Here is a 19,942-nt window from a genome sequence, read left to right as displayed (position 1 = left end):
GGGTTGCTTTTTGGCTGTTTCATAGGCTCCCTCTGCTGGAGTAAAATGTCCTGTTTGGTCCTCAAGATTTGAACATCGTTTCCCTTTAATTGAAAGCAAATGTAATCAACAATTTGCTGCATGGTTAGACTGGCTTTTCACATAGTGTTTCTCCTGCCATGTCCTCAATTTACCTTCCACAGAGCTGTAATACCCAACTGACATTCTTGCCTTTTCAAAACAGAGCCTTACAAGAGACTGACTTTAAAGAATTTGCCAGACTTGTGAATTGTTAATAATAACCAGGTTCTTGTTTCCTGTGAGTAATGCCCTTGCTACTTCCATTCTAACCTTCTCAGTTTGAGAACATCTGGGAGTATTATGGGAAGGCTGTGACAAGCCTATTTAGAGGTGCTTGCTGAAAGGAAATTAGCCTGAGTCACCAGGTCTGTTATGTTATGGATGTGGTGGTGTAGTCCCTAAGTCGTGTCCAACTATTGCGACCCTAAGGATTGTGGTCTGCCAGGCTCTTCTGTCCATAGGATTCTCCTGGCAAGAATACTGGAGTGGGTTGCCATTTCCTTCTCCAGGGGATCTTCCTGACCCAGGGATTGAACCTGGGTCTCCTGCATTGCAGGCAGATTCTTTACCAACTGAACTATGAGGCAAGCCCTCATATTATTGTTATGATGAAGGTAGACTATAATTGTGTGTAGAAAAAGTGAGGATTGCTGTAAAGTCAACACTTCCGCTGCCAGGGGGAGCCACCCCTTTTCAGGACACACAGTTTTTCAGGACCATCAACATGAGACTTCACGTGAATTCATTTTTTATAAGGCCATTGTTCACTTGTGTTGTTGTTGTTTAGTTTGCCAAGTTGTGTCCGATTCTTAGCGACCCTATGGACTGTAGCCCACAAGGTTCCTCTGTCCATGGGATTCTCCAGGCAAGAATACTAGAATAGGTATTTGCTTTCCATTTCCTTCTTCAGGGGATCTTCCTGACCCAGGGATCAAACCAGCATCTCCCACTTTGGCAGTCGAATTTTTTACCACTAAGCCACCTGGGAAGTGCCATTGTTCACTACTTCCCATTTATGGAGTTCCACTTTATTTCTGGCTTTGCAATGTGCCAGATGTGTCATCTTTTCCTTTTTCACCTCTCTATCTTTTAGGAGTCACTTTTGGGATTTAAATGACTTAGGAGAGTATTCAGTGAATTCTGAATCAATAGGCTCATAGGAGCTCCTGGGCGATGGTATTTAGAGGAGAGGGGAATGTCACAGTAATGGCAACTCCAAGGTACCTGTGGAAGTGTTAGCACCTCCATTTCTGCCACAGCACAAAACCGTGTTCTCTGACAGTTCTAGAACTCCAAGTGCTGCTTGAACCAGCACCACTGGCATCACCTGTGGATTCATTAGAAATGCAAAACTTCAGTCCTCACTCCAGACTCTGCACATTCACAAGATCCACAGGCATCCAGATACATATTAAAATGTGAGAAGCATTGGTCTGGGGTAATGGGAAGTCTCAGTGTAATGCCACGCCTGAGGTATGTGAGAGAGTACGGGCACCTCAGGAGCTGCCGAAGCCAGAAACACCTTACTCTTGCCCGCCTCTGAGGTCTGTGACTAACACCCCCAGAGCTGGTGGGCTGGCTCCACCCATCAGCTTTATAAAGCCAGGCAGTGAACCCGTAACCCTGCCCTGCAATCAGTATTTACGATCCTTTTTGACTGGCGCTTTGACCTCAGTGGGCTCTGACTTCCGGGACCTACCTGTCTGCTCTCCACCCACTCAGCTGACTCATTGACTCTCAGAGTCTATTTAATAGCTGTTCTGCTTTGGCCCAAACTCCTAAGTTCTGGTGCTTTCCAACTGGGATATAGCCAGGCCTTAAGTGATGACACCTTACTGTGGAGATGATGTTAAAAGAACCTGGGGGATCTTCAGCAACTCAAGCTGTAAATTAGTCATAACTTTAAAAAGTCTAGATGATAGAAATTCAAGTTGAAGTAGCTTAACTTTAAAAGGCGGAAGATGGGCACCTGTATGGGTCAAATATGACATCACTTCTGGGAGCTTTCTACCCAAATGCATAACTATAATCTGATTGTGAGGAACATTGTACGTATCCAAACGGAGGGGCATCCTATGAAATAAATTGTCCATATTTTTCCAAAATGTCAAAGACAAAGAAAGGCTGAGAATCTGTTACAGACTAATGAAGTCTAAAGGGCATGACAACTAAGTCCAGTGTGTGATTTTGAATTGGATCCTGTAACAGAAAACACGCATATATGTATTTATGTATGTATATATATGTGTGTGTGAGTATGTATATATACATATAGTTGTTGTTTAGGCATTCAGTCGTATCTAACTCTTTTTGTGACCCCATGACTATAGCCCGCCAGGCTCCTCTGTCCATGGAATTTTCCAGGGAATAATACTGGATTGGGTTGCCATTTCCTTCGCCAGGAGATCTTCCCAACTCAGAGATCAAACCCACATCTCCTGCATTGGCAGGCAGATTCTTTACTGCTAAGCCACCAGGGAAGTCCAGATAGAAAGATGGATAGATAGATAGAAATATATAGATATATCTTTCAGGGGCATTATTGGGATTATTGGGGAATTGTAAATATAGACTATAGATTACATAATAATACTGCATCAATATTAAATTTCCCGATTTTTTATAGTTACACTGTAGTTAGGTAAGAGAATGTCCTTGTTTATAAGAAATATACACTGAAGTATTTTAAGGTGAGGGCTTCCCTGGTGGCTCAGTGGTAAAGAATCTACCCGCCAATTCAGGAAACATGGGTTCGATCCCTGGGTAGGGAAGAGTCAGACATGAATTAGCAACTAAACAACAACAATTTGGGGGTAAAGGAGCATCATATCTGCAACTTACTCTAAAATTCCCCCTTTGAAAATAAGCAACGGTAAAGCAAATGTTAAGAAAAGATGACTATGGGTAAATGGTATATGGGAAATTTTGTACCACTCTTATAATCCTTTGGAATTCTATACTAATCATTTACAAAAATAAAAAATTGAAAGTGGGTTACATTAACAGAATACTGGGGGAAAAAAAAACAGAATACTGGGGAACTTTACAGAATTAAGTGAAGAAATGTCAGACTAGGGTAGTCTGGGGATCTTGGGAACTTGAAGACTTGAAACCACCAGAGCAAACTCTGACCTCAGTAAACTTCTTTAACAAAGTGAATTTAGAGCAAGAAAGGGCTTTTAAGGTTCTTTAATATCTCCATTTCATGGGTGAAAAAACTGAGATCCACACAGTAGAAGTAATTTGCCCAGGGAATCACAGATAATTATTTCAGTTTCCATCTGTAGACTTTTAGGATTCTTCCTCATATTGGTTTATAAATTAATCCCCAACATTTATTCTTTTCCTTCCACTTTGAAGTTAGGATATGAGTTGAAGTAAGAACAAGATTAACATATGTAAGTATTCAAAAATAATAAGAACCTAGGTTTTATGAACAACTGTCTAAACAAGATCTCCCCCCATTAACATGGTTCTCCCCCACTTTTGTCATTAAATGTATATATGATAACTACATATTTAAATATAAAAAGCAGTGCCATTGTCTTTGAAGATGATTTTATTTGTATGTTAAAATCAGCTAGAAGATTAGAATTTCTTCACTTACCATGGCTTACCACATGGGTAGGTACACTTTGTCCTTCTCCATGGCCTTTTTCTCACCTCATAGAATACATCATCTCTCAGTTAAAAGGTAATGCTAATCTACATTTGTTTCTTGTAAATGTCCCTCATGATTTGAAGAGACTGATTTAGAAAGCACAATATCAATATTGTGCATGTAGGGATGCCTGGGAGCCATCTAGTCCCACCTCTGCCTTTGAAAGGTGAGCCTGCCTATGGTTGGCTATTCCCTCTCCCCTCAACTCCTACACCTGCTTCTACTACGGAACAGATTTTAAAAGGGAATAGGATCTATTTGCATATATTGAAATACCTTTGAGGTCACTTCTGAAATAGCAGTATAATTAGAGAGAGCAGAGCTCTTTTGATCATGCTTCCTAAAATCCTGTATTGTCTTTTGGTACCAAAAAGGCATTTGTATAGCACTTGGACCATTAGACTGGGAGCTGATAAACCTGCCCTGACCAGTTTCCTCCCTGACAGCTTTTGAGAGAGAATGCAAACCCTAGCTGAAGGATCCTAGGTGGTGCAGTGCAAAATTGAGTGGCTTAGTGTGTGACGAGAGGCAATGGATTTTTTTTTAAAAGGAATTAAGAGTGCTTTCCATCACCTGTGTTCGGACGTGGTTGTGAATGACTAACATAAATTTTTCAGAAAAGGTGGATTCCTATGGTTCTGTCTGGTGGCAAACACTGCTACCTCCCAAATACTCATTTTCCACGTTGTCTTTACTAACAGAAGCCTAATCTTGTTTGGCATAGCGATGTTCTCAGATAATTATTTGGTTTTCCAACCTCTCTGTCAGGGTGGCTATGTCGAACAGTACTAGCTAATGACATGTCAATAGAAGTCTGCTTGGAGTTTGGGGAAGCATTTTGCTTTCCTGAGAAAACGGGCGTGACTGGTGCTGCCCTTCCCCATTTCTTCCTGCCTTGAATGTAAACATGACACCTGGAGTTACAGCAGCCATTTTGTGCCCATGGGCCAACATGAGGGAAGGAAGAGAGAATTGTGACATCCTGGCTCTGACATCACAAGTAAACAATATCAGCCAGCAGCCAGCTACTTCTAGACTATTTTTTTAATGCAAAAAAAAAAATAACCTTTTATTGGATTAAGCCACTGGGTTGTCAAGTTTTCTAATAATTTGTGAGTGTAGTAGACTTTGGGAAAAGTCTGCTTAGCTCAAAATAATCCTAGTTCTTTATGAAACACCATCCCACTCCCTACCTGGGTGGGTTTTTGCACCCATATTGATGCATTCAGGGTAAATGCACCTGACCAAGGGTGAGCCAATCAGATTTTCTCTCAGGAATTCAACATTAGGTTTCAGTGGTTCTAGGTGATCCACAAGTATGACTGAAACTGAGGTACATTATAAACCTTGGAAGCTGTTGTGTATTATGGTGTGGTGGAGGTGACCTTCAGCCATAGAGAAGTCAAGAAAATGGGTCTGTAGAAGATGACAGAGGCAGAGACCTGTGTCACCAAAAGAGACAACACTGCCTGGGGTCTGGCAGCTTTCTGGATTCAAGTGTGAGTCCTTTTTCATGCTTGGCTGCTCCCAGATCTCTGGTTTCCTTCCAGAAAACTGGGCAGCCCTGTAATTGTCAAGGTTGCCTACACAAGGGCATCTGGTCAGAAGGGCAAGGGACGTGAAACCCAGCCTCTGTGTTTTGGTCACAAAGCCTTGGCCTGGCACTGCATCAGCCCAGAGGTGATGTGCTACTTTATGCAATTCGTCTGCCCAGAAGGGAGCCTGCTTTTCTTTTTTTCCTTAAATTTCACACAAGACTAAGAAAGGCCCTTCTTCATGCCCTTCTTCACCAACCTAGCGCTGTTGGTATCTTCCATGCAAAGGACCTTGATGCTCAGACAAAATGTGTTAACGAACAGCTAGACTGTTTGTTCTATCATTCGATAAGTAAACTGTTCAATACCTTGATTTATTTTGCTTTGTAAAAGTTGAAGTATAGTTTACATATAGAAAAATGTATAAATCTTAAGTGCATAGTTCAGTGATTTCACTGTCAAATATACATTACCCAGCTTAAGGAAAAGAATGTTTCCATCATTCCCAAAAGTTCCTTTATCCCAGTTAGTACCACTTGCCCTGCCCCCCTCGCCGACACACACACAAAAGATTCTGGAGGTAACCACTCTTTTGACCTCTATCACCATAGTTTGATTTTGCCTGTTCCTGAATTTCAAATAAATGGAATCATCTAGTGTACTCTTACATGCCTGGCTCCTTTAGTTCAGTATGTTTGTGAGCTCCATCCCTGTTATAGGTATCAGTAATTTGTTATCTTTATTGTTGAGTAGTATTCCATTGTGTGAGCATTTCAAATTTGTTCATTCTAACTATGGATGATTAGGATATTTCCAGGCCTTATGAATAAAGCTTATGAATAGGAATTAAGGTGCTGTGGACATCCTGACTAGTGGCCCTAGATACTTCTTTCCCTTGGAAACTGATGTACTATAGTAGAAGTCCAAAGTCTCCACTTCTCACAGTAAATCTGTATATCTCACATGCATCTATCACCTGGATCAATTTTGTCTGGAGTTCTTTCATCATGTACTTGGGATACTTTATTTTGTAAGTGCCTCTTCATTACTATTTTAGGTTGGTGCAAAAGTAATTGTAGTTTTTGCATTGTTGAAATTTGCCTTTGATATTAGAATATATTCTTAAATGTGGTTATGTTATCCATCACTTTAATGTGCATTTCTTGCTGTATGTTTTTTTGCTAATGACTTATTACTTGCTATTTATTTCATACTTAGACTATAGAATTGATGTTAGACAAAAAGCAAATTTGAGCAATTTTCTTATTCAAGTTCAAAATGGGTCATAAAGCAGCGGAGACAGCTTGCAGTATCAACAACGCATTTGACCCAGGAACTGCTAACTAACGTACAGTGCAGTGGTGGTTCAAGGAGTTTTATAAAGGAGAAGAGAACCTTGAAGATGAGGAGTGCAGTGACCAGCCATCGGAAAGTGACAATGACCAACTGTTAGCAATCATCGAAGCTGATCCTCTTACAACTACATGAGAAGATGCTGAAGAACTCAACATGAACCATTCTACAGTCATGTGGCCTTTGAAGCAAATTGGAAAGGTGAAAAGGCTCTCGATAAGTGGGTGCCTCATGAGCTGACCGCAAATCAAGAAAATCATTGTTTTGAAGTGTCATCTTCTCTTATTCTGGGCAATAATAACAAACCATTTCTTGATCAGATTGGATGTGCAACAAAAAGTGGATTTTATATGAAAACCAGTGATGACCAGCTCAGTGGTTGGACCGAGAATAAGCTCCAAAGCACTTCCCAAAGCCAAACTTGTACCAAAAAAAAGTCATGGTCACTGGTGATCTGCTGCCAGTCTGATCCACTACAGCTCTCTGAATCCTGGCGAAACCATTACATCTGAGAAGTAGGCTCAGCAAATCAGTGAGATGCACCAAAAATTGCAATGCCTGCAGTCGGAATTGGTCAACATAATGGGTCCAGTTCTTCTCCACAACATCATGCGACCACATGTCGTACAACCAGTGCTTCAAAAGTTGAACGAATTAGGCTATGAGGTTTTGCCTCATCCGCCATATTCACCTGACCTCTCACCAACTACCTACCACTTCTTCAAGCATCTTGACAACTTTCTGCAGGGAAAACGCTTCCACAACCAGCAAGACGCAGAAAATGCTTTCCAAAAGTTTGTTGAATCCTGAAGCATGGATTTTTATGCTTTGGGAATAAACAAACTTCTTTCTCATTGGCAAGAATGTGTTGATTGTAATGGTTCGAATTTTGATTAATAAAGATGTGTTTGAGCCTATTTCAGTTCAGTTCAGTTCAGTCGCTCAGTCGTGTCCGACTCTTTGTGACCCCATGAATCGCAGCATGCCAGGCCTCCCTGTCCATCACCAAATCCCAGAGTTCACCCAAACTCATGTCCATCGAGTCAGTGATGCCATCCAGCCATCTCATCCTCTGCCGTCCCCTTCTCCTCGTGCCCCCAGACCCTCCCAACGTCAGGGTCTTTTCCAGTGAGTCAACTCTTCGCATGAGGTGGCCAAAGTATTGGAGTTTCAGCCTCAGCATCAGTCCTTCCAATGAATACCCAGGACTGGTCTCCTTTAGAATGGACTGGTTGGATCTCCTTGCAGTACAAGGGACTCACAAGAGTCTTCTCCAGCACCACAGTTCAAAAGCATCAATTCTTCGGCGCTCAGCTTTCTTCACAGTCCAACTCTCACATCCATACATGACCACTGGAAAAACCATAGCCTTGACTAGATGGACCTTGGTTGGCAAAGTAATATCTCTGCTTTTTAATATGCCATCTAGGTTGGTCATAACTTTCCTTCCAAGGAGTAAGCATCTTTTAATTTCATGGCTGCAGTCACCATCTGCAGTGATTTTGGAGCCCAGAAAAATAAAGTCTGCCACTGTTTTCACTGTTTCCCCATCTATTTGCCATGAAGTGATGCGACTGGATGCCATGATCTTAATTTTCTGAACGTTGAGCTTTAAGCCAACCTTTTCACTCTCCTCTTTCACTTTCATCAGGAGACTCTTTAGTTCTTCACTTTCTGCCATAAGGGTGGTGTCATCTGCATATCTGAGGTTATTGATATTTCTCCCAACAATCTTGATTCCAGCTTGTGCTTCCTCCAGCCCAGCATTTCTCATGATGTACTCTGCATATAAGTTAAATAAGCAGGGTGACAATATACAGCCTTGACTTTCTCCTTTTCCTATTTGGAACCAGTCTGTTGTTCCATGTCCAGTTCTAACTGTTGCTTCCTGACCTGCATACAGGTTTCTCGAGAGGCAGGTCAGGTGGTTTGGTATTCCCATCTCCTTCAGAATTTTCCACAGTTTATTGTGATCCACACAGTCAAAGGCTTTGGCATAGTCAATAAAGCAGAAATAGATATTTTTCTGGAACTCTCTTGCTTTTTCGATGATCCAACAGATGTTGGCAATTTGATCTCTGGTTCCTGTGCCTTTTCTAAAACCAGCTTGAACATCTGGAAGTTCACGGTTCACATATTGCTGAAGCATAGCTTGGAGAATTTTGAGCATTACTTTACTAGCATGTGAGATGAGTGCAATTGTGAGCCTAGTTACAATGATTTAAAATTCACTATCTGAAACCACAATTACATTTGCACCAGCCTAGTAATTCTATATTTATTATATCTTCATGCTTCACATATTAAACATTGAGCTGCTCTTTCAGTATCCTGGAGATGCATGCTTTTGTGTGTGTGTGTGCATGCTCAGTTGTGTCCAACTCTTTGCGACCCCATGGACTGTAGCCCACCAGGCTCCTCTGTACATGAGATTTTTCAGGCAAGAATACTGGAGTGGGTTGCCATTTCCATCTCCAGGGGATCTTCCCGACCCAGGAATTGAACCCATGTCTCTTGCTTCTCCTGCATTGGCAGAATAATTGGTAAATGGTCAGTAATATTTTGTGTTACAACCAATGAAAGATATTTACAGAGACATACCTGGCATTAAGCTTATAATTAAGAGTCTACTCTGTGACCAGGAGTAAAAACAGCCCAGCTTATGTGAACCAGATAAGATTAAGCTGAGTTCCTTGTTCTAACCACCTGTGATATTTGCAATACTAAATCATGCTGGATTTGCAATGCAAAGCTCTGTAAAGAAGTGTCTGTGCCCCAGCATCCTGAGTGGACCTTTTTTTAAAAAAAAAAAAAAAAAAGAAAGATAAGTGTTCAGTTCTACCTCCTTTACAGTCTTAGTATAGAGCGGGGCCTCTGTTTTTAAACATTTCATGGGAATTATCTGCTACAGCAACTGGCCAGCTGGCCATTTCTCTCCTGTGTCCATACTTAACACTTTTGGTGATTACCCTCCATTGGACATTGGAACCTATGAATGGATTTCATCTCCTGTTAAAATGTTCCCCAGGCAACCTGAGATGAGGCACACAATTTACTTAACATTGATTTCTTTCTGAAGACAGCCCCATTAAAATAATAACAAATGATGGAGAGTGGCTGCACAAGACATATTGGGGGTAATAAAATATAGAGCATAGTATGCATGTATTCAAAGTGAAATGTCATCTCCACAATGGCAGGGATTTTTCTCTCTTTTGTTGACAGATGTTCTCCAAGTGTAGGGCTCCATAAATATTTACAGGATAAATGGTTTGTATGACAAAGACCTTACTAACTTACAAGGTTATAAATCCTGCTTTGCTTAGTACTGGTTATACATCCTGGTGGTTCACTATCCCCAAGCCTTTGTAAGGACCAGGATGGAGCCCCTGGCTGTGTTCATTGCACAGCAACCACATGGAATTTGCAGATGCTGAAATCTAAGGAGGTGGCTCTGGGGAGTGTACTTAACAGAGTAAAGGTGTTGATCTAATATTTGACTCTCCTCTCGTCTTCAGCCTCAGAACCAGGCCCTCCTGAGATTCATTCTTCCTCCTCCTCCTTCCCCTGGCCCTAAAATGAAAATTGAAAGCAGCCACAGAGATGCTTGTGTTCATCCTGGCTTCCTGGCCCCTAAAGAGGTGGGAGGGCTGGCATCTCCCTCCAGCATACTTGCATGCCCAAATCACCCCAGATCTCCTTTTTAAATTTTTTTAAATTGAAAAAAAAAATAAATTGAAGAATAACTGCATTACAGTATTGTGTTGGCTTCTGCCAAACATCAACACAAATCAGCCATAGGTACACCCATGTCCCCTCCCTCTCCCTCCCACCTTCCTCCCCATCCCACCCCTCTAGGTTTTTCCAGACCCCCGGATTGAGTTCCCTGAGTCATACAGCAAATTCCCATTGGCTATCTATTTTACCTATGGTAATTTAAGTTTCCATGTTACTCTCTCCATACATCTCACCCAAATCTCCCTTTTTAATGTGCTGTTTATGTAGAAAGGGATTCTTTTGGAATCTTAGGATATAGCTTTCCTAAAGATCCCTGGCTAAAACTGTTTCTGAAAAGATACCAGAAAACAAGAAACCAGAATCATTTTCCCTTCAAAGTATCTGAAAGCACAGTGTGTCACCATGATGGAACCACTTCAAACACGATCATGCAGAGAATTCCTTCCAGTGCCTCAATGATACATGGGAAAGAAGGAAAGTTAGATGCATATTTATAAACTGTCAGGAACCAGATTGGCCCCAGGAACTTATTTGGTCAACTACCTCATTTTTTAAATTAAAAAAAATTTTTTTAATTGTTGGCTATGCTGAGTCTTCATTGCTATGCAAGCTCTTCTCTAGTTGCAGCGAGCCAGGGGTACTCTCTAGTTGCAGTGCATGGCCTTTTCATTTCGGTGGCTTCTCTTGTTGTGGATCACAGACTCTAGGCCCTTTGGCTTCAGTGGTTGTGGACCCCGGGCTCTAGAGCACACTGGTTTACCTGCTTCATGGTATGTGGAGTCTCTGGAGCAGGAATCGAACCCGTGTCTCCTGAACTGGCAGGTGGACTCTTTACCTCTGAGCCACCAGGGCAGCCCCAGCTACCTCATTTTACCAATGAAGACTGTGTGCAAGCAGAGAGGTTGCATCACTCACTCAGGGCCATATAACCACAAAACCAAAAATTCCAAATTTCCCCACCATGGTCATCCAATCCACCCCACCGCCCCAATACCTTTAGGTTTTATTTTGCATGCAGAGAAGGTACCATTTATGGCCTTAGCTTCCTTTAGACCCTAGGAACACATTTATTAAAAATGTATTTTAAGGTATTGGGGGAAAAAGAAGACTAAAAGATTTAAACTGTTTTAAAGCATCTCTGCCTTCTCTCCCCGACTCTGACCTTCAAGACACCTGTCATTCCCACAGGCCCATGGAAAATAAATCCTTTCAGCTTATTCTGTCCAAAATATCTAGGCAAAAGAGTTATTAAGCCTTAAAATGTCACAAATGGTTCAGATACTGTTCTTCTAGGACCATTTTCATGAATAGCTCTCTCTCAAGTGACAGGACAGATAGTACATAATACAGTTACTTAAGTTGAGGTGACAGTGGTTCCTGGTATAGAAGGTGATTGCTTCACAGAACTTGTTTCTGAGGCTCCCACAAGTCTCCTCACGGTCTCCCCACATCAACTTTGAGGGTTTGAGGATCTACTGTCTTGGGGCAGCTTCAAGAGTGTCCCCTGTCCCTGACCTGGAGCAAGATAAGTGCAAGGAGTCGGGAGGTCACACAGGGCAGTGGCAGCAAGGTGACAGTGTGTTTGCTAGGCTTTGTCTTTGGGCTCTAGGATAGCACTTAACAAGAAAAATCAATCACAACCTTGTGAGTACTGCCAGCACTAAAAACTGCATTTGAATTTGTCCACTCAGGCAGTCAGTTTCACTATAAAGAGCTCCGGAGCTAGAGGTTTCCATGGAAACAGAGGAGTATGTGGGCAAAAATTGCTTTACAGGGAAATGAATGTTAGCAGTGCCGTTAGATTGGCACTTTATGGCTGCCTAGTTGATGTGAGTTTGTAAGTAATCCAATGAACAGTGACTTTAAGAAAGGAAATACTTTTTCTCTCATAACAAAAGACTTATAGAGATAGGTGGTCCTGGTTGTGGTACAGATGCCCAATGATGTCCAAAACCCCCAGGATCTTTCTCATCTATTGTTCTTTGAATGTTGGCATGTCATCCACAAGCTTATTGCCTCAGGATGCAAAATGGCTGCTATAGCTCCAGGCCTCACATAAACATTCAAGGCGCCAAAAAGAGGAAAGGCAGGAAAAGCCAAGTGTGTCCATTTTACTTCCATTTATACTGAAATCAAGAGCTTTGCAGGAAGCTCCCACCTCAGCAGATTTCCCCATTGATCAAAATGAAGTCACATAGCCAACTCTAGCTTCACGGACTGCTGAGAACTGGATATCTGGCAAGGGACAGTGGGGACAACTGACACGATTGACTAAGGCTGATATTCACTGTGACCTAGAGCTAGATACGATTGTAAGCTTAACAAAATCAGAATTTGCTAATGGGAACTGCTTTTTTTTTTTTTTCTTTTATAAAAATTTAAAGTATAGTTAACTTACAGTGTTGTGTTAATTTCTGCTGTACAGAAAGTGACTCCATTTTATATATATACACACACACACACACACACACATTCTTTTTCAAATTCTTTTCCATTCTGGTCTATCACAGGATATTGAGTATAGTTCTCTGTGCTATACAGTAGAATCTTGCTATTTATCCATTCTATATATACCAGTTTACATCTGCTAACCCCAAATGGGAACTGCTTTTTTAAAATAGGTCTCACTGTCACCTGAGGGGGTAGAAGGGGCAAATCATTGTGAGCCTATTTTTGTAGAAAGGGCAGCTCAGGCTCTGAGACATTTCATCTCTTGGAGGAAACAGAACAAAATCATCTAGTGACACTTGCTGCAGATTGGGTTACCAGGTACTTATAATAAATCTTTCAAACCGGCAGTCAGTTTGCAGGAATGGGGTAAAACCTGTTTTGCTTTTCTCGTTCCCAGTGTTTTCCTGGCTTGGGTGTCTCAACATGAGAAGGGAAAAGAAACAAGTTTGAAACGGTGTCTAGGACCACATGTTTGTACGTGAAATTCCCTGCTGAATCCCTTTGATGATTGGAAGATAATCATTAACTAGAGTAACCTGCCTCTGGTTCCTCATCGCCCAGCATAATAATGGTCATAGAGCATCAGGAAAACTAGATGCAAGGGACTTGCTCCTTCTGCACCAGCACACGCGCCCTATTTGGAGACTAAGTTAAATAACAAACCTGGCCACATTGGCTAAGAGAGCTCCCCACTGGGGTTTGCAGATTTTGGAGGGACTTTTCCTCCACATGGCAAAATGGAAGAGAATTTACCATTGTTATCGCTTCTCTTTCCTGGGTTCTGGTCTTTGAAATTACAGCTGCAGTGTTCTTGCCTCTGGGGCACACTCTTGCTTCCTCGAACATTCTTTGGGAACTTTCTACAGTTCCATCTAAGTTCTCACCCTTTTCAAGAGAAATCCTCTACTGCAGTCAGCCTCCCTGCTCCCATAACCCCTTCCTGCTTCAGGTGTGGTCTAGGTGAGGTCAGCAACCTCGCCTGGGAGCTTGTTAGAACTATAGAGTCCTGGTCCCATCCCGGACTCACGGAATCAGAATCTGCATTTTAACAAGAGCACCAGGTAATCTGTGTGCACACTGCAATTTGAGAAGCCTGGCCATAATACACAGGCTTTTCTCCATCCCACCACTTAAAATACCTTCTCTCTGTCCCCCCATCTCCTTTCATTTATTCACTTCCTAACTGTCCTTCAAAGCTTAGCTCATATCCCTTTCTCTCTGTGAAGCCCTCAATATTCTCTCCCTCCACCTTACCCCTATAGATCATGACTTTGAGAATTTAAACAAATGCAAAATATTTCACTATTTAAATGATTCAGGTGTTAAGTCTATTTATTGAGATTATATCTTGTCTTGGGACTTCCCTGGTGGGCCAGTGGTTAAGATTTCGGCTTCCATTGTAGGGGGTGCTGGCTCAATCCCTAATCAAGGAGCCAAGATCTCACATGCCTCACAATCAAAAAACCAAAACATAAACAGAAGCAATACTGCAACAAGTTCAATAAAGACTTTAAACAATGGTCCACATCAAAAAAAGAAAGAAAAATATATGTTCTCTCAAAGTGCCCAGCACAGGCCAAGCACATAATGTAAATTGTCTGATTCGTCAGTATCTGTTTCCTGTTTGAAAGCCTTCCCTTAGTTGTGCATGCTCAGTTGCTGAGTCATGTCCAACTCTGTGCGACCCCATAGACTGTAGCCCACCAAGCTCCTCTGTCCATGGAATTCTCCAGGCAAAAACACTGGAGTGAGTTGCCATTTCCTTCTCCAAGGGTCTTCCTGAATCAGGGATCAAACCCATGTCTCCTGCATTGGCAGGCAGATTCTTTACCACTGCACCACGAGGAAAGCCTGCCTCCCTTAACTGTACCTTATCTCTTTACGCTTCTTCTGCATCAAAGAAACTCCTATAAGTTTTTGTCTTCTCAACACCTTACATACATCTCCACCCACTCCAGAGATTTCCTGCAGGCCTGGCTCTTATCTGTAACTTAGTGGCTTTCAACTGAATCAAAGCCTGAAAGAGGCCTCTAACCATTTGTTTGTATTTTGACTTTGTACCAAAAAAAAATCCCTAACTTCTAAATTTGGACAGGGAATTTTGTTAGAAAAATTTACTTTTTTGGATATGGGATGTTTTTCTGCTCCACCATGGTACCCACAGGAAACTTGGGATTGCTTCTGTCTCTCTTGTGGACATGCTATGTAGCAGTATCTCTGTTACTGGCCCCAGACCCTGAGACAAGAGCCACATCTCTGAGTCTGCCATCTCCCCAAATTCCAGGTGGGAGGGGGGCACGCATCCTAACTACCTATAATTTTCCAAACCTTTTCAGGAGATTATAGCATCTTTCGTAATGCCTATTGCAAGGGAGTAGAGCTAGGACAACAGGAACTCCACACTGACTTTCAACTTCCTGGTTTCTATTCCATGTCACCTCTGCCCGCCTTGAACAGCTTTAGCTCCATCCTGACTCTATATAGCCTTCAAGTCTGTTGTTTATCTTATTAGCTTTAAGTACTAAAATACCCAGGATCTTAATAACTCAAAAGCCATTTTTCCTCAGAGCTATTATCTCCATGGGTATCATAAAAAGAAGGAAGAGGGAGACTTCCCTGGCGGTCCAGTAGTTAAGACTCCACACTTCCAGTGCAGGGGATGTGGGTTCAGTCCCTCGCCAGGGAGCTAAGATGCCACATGCTGAGCAGTGCAGCAAAAAAAAAAAAAAAAAAAAATTTAAAGAATGAATATATGTATATGTATAATCAAATCACTTTGCTGTATACTTGAAACTAACATGACATTGTAAATCAACTCTACTCCAATAATTTTTTTTAAAACCTAAAAAACAGTCATTTTTGTGTTCATTGATCATCAAATGGCTTTTTTCTTTCTCAAAGCAGAAATTTGTGCTACCACCAGAATGGTGGGGCAAATGAGTGGGTGAAATACATTGCTGAAGGAAATCACCACGTGTCAGCTAACCTGACATTAACTGCATTAGATTCTTGCTCTGTTACATGTGTGTTTGGCATGATATTGGAGTGACCTTTTGCATTCCATCTGGCTGGACAGTCACCTACTCAGGGCATTTTGGACTGTTGCTTGCTCATGCTGGCCGTGGTTGATAGTAAGCTAGCAAAGACCTCCACTTCAGAGGGCCTGTGAACAGGACACTTCACTCTGAAAAGGGGTCTGTGGTGAGGCAGGCTTTCTGTGGCTTAGCCCATTTTGTTTATTTCCTTAAGAAAGATCATGTATCCTCAGTAGGGAGGTGGTTGCATCAGAGCTCGACCTTTAGGTTGGGGCCAAGCAACATAGCATGAGCTTTATTGTGCTCTCATCTCTTCATGCTCACAGCCCAGCCCCATAGGACTCTTTCACAACAGACACCTCTGTTCAAGGACCAGCGAAGGCAATCAGCTAAACTAATCAAACTATTTACACCAAACCACCAGAGACTTGCTTTGCATGTTTGACATATCTTAATTTATTTCAATTCAGTGTAAAAAATTTATTTAAAGAACCAAATCCAAATACCATATGCTGTCACTTATATGTAGAATCTAAAATGTGTCACAAATGAATGTGTCTTTGAAACAGAGATTCACGGACATAGACAACAGACTTGTGGTTGCCAAGGCAGGGCTGGGTTGCGGGAGGGTGGACTGGGAGTGTGGGATTAGCAAATGCAAACGACCACATACAGAATGGATAATCAGCAAAGTCCTACTGTGGTAGCACAGGGAACTATGTTCAATATCCTGTGATTACTGTAATGGAAAAGAATATAAAAAGAATGTATATATGTATATAACTGAGTCCCTTTGCTATACAGCAGAAATTAACACAACACTGGAAATCAACTATAGTAAAAAAAAAAATAATAATAATTAGAAAAGAGAACCAAATCCATCCAAAACATCAGTACGTAAATAACCTTATTATATGCTACAAATACAGGAGAGGGAATTTGGGTGTGTTCTGATAAAGGCCTAATGGGCAGGGAGCCCCTCTCTGCCACCCGCAGTCACTCCTTTCTCCCCAGTGGAAATGCTGTTTCCTCATTCCTAAGGCTTCAGCAGGTTTCAGAAGCTGGGAGGCCGTCTTCTTCGCGGTATGTGTGCTAATGTATTACTCTGAGCTGGGAATGGGACCTGAAGGGATATTGGAGAGGGCAGACCTATGAGAGAACATGAAGCAGCCACTGTCCACCCCCACCCCTCCACCATGTCATCTCCTTCCTTCCTAATGTACTGTGCATTGGGGGGAAGGACAGTGAGACCAGGACCCTCTTCCTCGATGGTCTCCTCCGCACACTTTTCACGAGCACTCTTCACTTTTTATTTGCTGATCAATAAAGCCAAGGGTAGGTCTTGCCTGTTCCCAGCGATAAAGAACTGCACGCATAACTGGTCTTTATCCAGCCCAACAAGCGCCGTTTCTCTTTGTTTTTCACAGTGTTTCTGAGAGATAAGAGGAAACCGCCCAGACATGATGCATGACCGGGGAGGTTTTGCAATATTTTATAAACTCATTCTCTATTGGGAGCTGTGGATTAGGGGTGGAAAGGAAAAGAGAGGGCACCACATAGAACCAAAGTTGATTTTTTTTTTCCTAGGTTAAAAACAAGCAGGTGGATGGGACTTCCCTTGGTGGTCCAGTGTGGTTAGGACACCACACTTTCACTGCAAGGGGCAAAGGTTCGATCCCTGGTCAGAGAACTAAGATCTCCTATGCGGCACTGTGTGGTCAAAAAATAGAGAAAAAAAAAAAAAGAAAAGCAGGTGGAGGAAAAGGAGACATGAATATATGTTCAACGGAGGAAAAAGTAATCCAGTTTTCAGTTATCGGCACAGAAGTCAAATAGGGAAAACTTTGCTCATTCAAATGAGTACATACCCTGAAACTCCGTGGCCTTTTCCTGTCACAAAAATTGTCTCTGTTGTATGGATTCAAGACCAGAAGAGGCAAACAGGACCTTAGTTCAGGTGAAGAGCCAAATATATTCCCAGGGAATTATGGATGGTACCAGAATAGACTCCTTTTAAGTTCATGCCTTTTGAGGCTCTTGGCAAGTTTCTGAGAGTGAGCCAGGATGGTGGGGTTGATATGAGACTGATAATGCAAGATATTAGGTAGAGTCAGACCAAATGTGAGATCAGTTGATGCCAATAAAGGCACAGAGAAAGATGTTTTTAGTGGCAAATTGAAATTTTGGTAGCAATTTGATAGATGCAGAGTGGAAAATATAAGAGAAATGGGCTATTCAGCTAAGGAAAGACCTGGGGCTAAGCCTTGAAATGATGGTGGGAAGGTGTCGGAAGATAGGTCTTTGGGAATGTTAGGAAGGAGTAAACCCAAGAGGCAAAGATAGGTACCTAATAAAAAGAGAAATTTAAGTTGAAACTCATGGCATACCTGTAATTGTTTCTGAGCAACCAAATGGAAAATGGGGACCCAAAGTCTTAATGAAGCTGATGTGTTACATGCTCTGCACTACAGCTTCTTTCCACGCCTGCCTGGGCTCATGAACTTTTCTTTTTTAATTAAAGAAAAAATTTAAGTTGTTTTACAATGTTTCAGATGTACAGCAAAGTGATTCAGTTATATTTTATATATATATATGTATTCCTTTTTTCAGATTATTTTCTCTTATAGGTTATTAAAAAATACTGAAGATAGTTCCTTGTGCTATACAGTAGATCCTTGTTGGTTATCTATTTTATATATAGTAATATATATCTGTTAATCCCAAATTCCTAATTCATCTGTCCCCCCTTTCCCCTTTGGTAACAATAAGTTTGTTTACTCTGTCAGTGAGTCTATTTCTGTTTTGTAAACAAGTTCATTTATGTCATTTTTTAGTTTGTGCATATAAATTATATCATATGATATTTGTTTTTCTCTGTCTGACTTTCTTCACTTAGTATGATAATCTCTAGGTCCATCCATGTTGCTGCAAATGACATTGCTTCATTTTTTTATGGCTGAGAAATATTTCATTATATATATAAACCACATCTTTATACATTCCTCTGCCAATAAACATTTAGGTTGCTTCCTTGTCTTGGCTGTCGTGAACAGTGCTGCTGTGAACATTGGGGTGCATGTATCTTTTCAAATTAGAGTTTTCTCCAGACGTATATGGTATTTCTATTTTGAGTTTCTGAAGGAACCTCCACGCTGTTCTCCATAGTGGCTATACCAATTTATATTCCACCAACTGTCTAAGAGGGTTGGTTCCATTTTCTCCACACCCTCTCCAGCATTTATTATTTGCAGACTTTTTGATGATGGTCATTCTGACGTGAGGTGGGCTTGTGAACTTTGATTGCTGTATTATAGACTTTTGTCTAAAAAAAATGTTTCCCAGGCTTTCTAGAGTTCCCCCACAATACCTAATAGAGGGCCTCACTGGACTAGTAGCTCAGTAATGGTAATTGGCAAATTAATGAACAACTTCCTTTTTATGTAATTATTTTTCCAAATTAAATGCTAGATTTGAAGAGGCCAAATCCTGGATTATAGTTTGCCCTTCTGTGCGTGCATGGATGCTAAGTTGCTTCAGTCATGTCTGACTCTTTGCGACCCTATGGACCATAGTCCACCAGGATCCTCTGTCCTGGGGATTCTCTAGGCAAAAATACTGGAGTGGGTTGCCATTTCCTTCTCCAGGGATCTCCCCAACCCTGGAATCTAACCTGTGTCTCTTAGTCTCCTGCATTGGCAGGTGGGTTCTTTACCACTAGCGCCACCTGGGAAGCCCCTTCTAATGTTGGGTAAATCAGCCCCTTCTAATGTTGGGTAAATCATGATTTAAGAAATCATTAGTTATTTCTAAAGGATTGGGTGAGTCAGATGGCAGATACCACATAGGAAAATTTGATGTGTGAGTCTTTAGAGAAAAAACAAAACCCAATAGACTTGATTCCAGATTCATTCATTCAGGCCAAGGCTGAACTGTAGGTGATTTTTCTTTTTTTTTTTGGTTACTCTGACTAGTACTTTTCTTACATAGGTTTGCCTTTTTGGAAGGTTGGCTTCATGAGAGTAAAGGTCTTGTCATCCTGTTTACTGTTATGTCTCCAGCATCTGGGACAGGCTTTCCTGCCATGTGATACTAAGGGCTTGGGAAATAAT

General features: G+C 41.5%; 1 protein-coding gene and 1 pseudogene across 1 annotated transcript in view; both read left to right on the top strand.

Moving 5' to 3' along the window:
* LANCL3 (LanC like family member 3) overlaps positions 1 to 19,942 on the top strand; it is a 122,222-nt gene that overhangs the window by 75,690 nt on the left and 26,590 nt on the right. The gene's annotated exons all lie outside the window — the stretch shown is intronic.
* On the top strand, positions 4,674 to 9,472 carry LOC133242227 (histone-lysine N-methyltransferase SETMAR-like; annotated as a pseudogene).

The sequence above is a fragment of the Bos javanicus genome, chromosome X (genome assembly GCF_032452875.1).
Source record: "Bos javanicus breed banteng chromosome X, ARS-OSU_banteng_1.0, whole genome shotgun sequence".
Taxonomy (NCBI): domain Eukaryota; kingdom Metazoa; phylum Chordata; class Mammalia; order Artiodactyla; family Bovidae; genus Bos; species Bos javanicus.
Note: the sequence above shows the minus strand (reverse complement) of the source record. Positions and strands in the feature narration are given on the sequence as shown.